Source organism: Brassica oleracea, chromosome C1 (assembly GCF_000695525.1).
Source record: "Brassica oleracea var. oleracea cultivar TO1000 chromosome C1, BOL, whole genome shotgun sequence".
Lineage (NCBI taxonomy): Eukaryota > Viridiplantae > Streptophyta > Magnoliopsida > Brassicales > Brassicaceae > Brassica > Brassica oleracea.
In genome coordinates this window covers 5098161-5100070 of record NC_027748.1, presented here as the reverse complement: position 1 = coordinate 5100070, position 1910 = coordinate 5098161, and the positions used below count along the sequence as shown (strand labels likewise).

General features: G+C 32.9%; 1 protein-coding gene across 3 annotated transcripts in view; it reads left to right on the top strand.

Annotated features, from left to right (window-relative positions):
• The first annotated feature begins 1019 nt into the window (after positions 1-1019).
• Positions 1020-1910, top strand: part of LOC106310850 (pectin acetylesterase 12-like) — a 22758-nt gene continuing 21867 nt past the window's right edge. Inside the window, exons 1-3 of one of the 3 annotated variants that reach the window (XM_013748103.1) lie at positions 1020-1147; positions 1340-1619; positions 1707-1780. The gene's annotated coding sequence lies outside the window, so the exon portion shown is untranslated. Of the gene's footprint in view, positions 1260-1339; positions 1620-1706; positions 1781-1910 lie in introns of all 3 variants that reach the window. The other 2 variants (XM_013748096.1, XM_013748088.1) reach the window with 2 other exon arrangements.

Below are 1910 nucleotides of genomic sequence, written 5' to 3'. Positions count from 1 at the left end.
GATCCGGATTTGGATCCTTAAAATAAATAAATAATAATATTAATATACATAAAATATTAACAATAATTTAAAAATAAAAATATATAGAATGTTTTTAATTATTTCTATGTATAATATTACAAAATTTACATAAAATTTATATATACTATTATAAAAATGAAAATATATTAAATAAAATTAGTTTTTATATATAGATATTACTATTTTTGAAATAGTTATTAATAAAATTTACGGATCCGGATATCCGGACTAAAAAATCAAGATATCCGGATCCGGATTCGGCTTTGACGGATCCAACATTTTACTATCCGGATCCGGATTCGGCCTTTCCGGATATCCGGATTTTCGGATCGGATCCGGATCGGATCACGGATCGAATCCGGATCTCGGATAAAAGTTCCAGGCCTACATATAACTATATAATAAAATTAAGCTAGAAACTTAAGTAACATTAGAACCAAAAACAAATAAATTAGAATAAAATGTTTATAAGTTTCTCTGACTAAATTTGACTTTTTGACATTTACTTTTGTTTCGTAGATAAGGTTTGCTAAGCTTTTGAATTCAGAACTTTGGTGTTTTCCACAGTCTCTAATGTGTGTTAAGCAACTCAAACTAACATTATTTTCGATTCTCAACATAGTCAATACTCATAATCTAAGATAACGTAGCGTTACATCTTTACGAATACAATATTGTTTCTAAACTAAACCCATAACATAGTTAAAGGATATTGCTAAAAAAAATTCTTTCGGGTGTCTTCGAGAAGACTTAACAGACCGACCATTCATTATAACTAACATAATTTTTTGCCAGATTTTATAGTTAATATAACCGAATAACATAGTTAGTGTACTACTGAGCATATAGAATCTAAGGCCATGATTATCTAGGTTTCTTAAAGGGTTTTTAAAGTAAATGAGTCATTTAATTAAATGAAAACTAAATTAATTTTATATAATTTTAGTGTGGTTTTATACCACGTGTCATCCAAACAAGTCTTTTATTTTTATTTTTTTTTCTTTCTTTTCTCTCTTCTTCTCCGCCGGAGACAAGACGCAGCTCTTCCACTTCCAAGCGTCTATGTTCTTCTTTCTCATCCTCTGAACCGTCTTCTTCGTCTCCATTCCCCACCAAGCGATCTAAGGTCAAGATCGATGCCGCTATTGAATCTGTACGTTAGATCCGATTGAGAATCAAGGACCGGTTTCGGATTCAGGATCGGAATCTGGAGAGCCGGAGCTTGGATCCTCTGATCCGTAAAAGCCTGTTGCAACCACTATGTATAAATTGCTATATACTCTATGTTAAGTGACCGAAGTTCAATCACTTGATGCAGAGAGAGTGTGACCAGAGACCAAACGAGGTTAGCTTTTTCATTGACAAGAGTAAGGTTCAAAAAGTGAAAAAGGACAAGCCCTTGCTTATCTCCCGAAGAAGCTCAACACTGAAGGGAAGCTTCCTCTTAATCAAAAGTAGGTTTGTATTGTATCAGTTTTTTTATATGCTTTGATTTGCTTACGCAGGTGAACTGTGTCTCTATCATGGATCATCTAACTACATGGAGAAAGAGGTTCAGTTTACAGGAATATTAAGTGATAAAGCTCAAGAAAATCCAGGTTGTCTCTAAAATTTTTGTTCATGTGACCATATCAGTAATTTTGAGAATCATTAATCCTCATTGCCGTGTGCTTGATTTTTTGTAGACTTTTTCAATTGGAATAGAGTTAAGCTTTGTTACTGTGATGGTGCTTCTTTCAGTGGAGATGGTTAGAATGAGGTTAGAATCATTACACTATTGAGTTAATAGAGGCTTTGTTTTTAGTTCTGTACATTTGAGCATCTTCTTAGCTTTTGTTTAAAACTTTTTTTACAGGCTGCACAGCTTCAGTTTAGAGGAGAGCGTATCT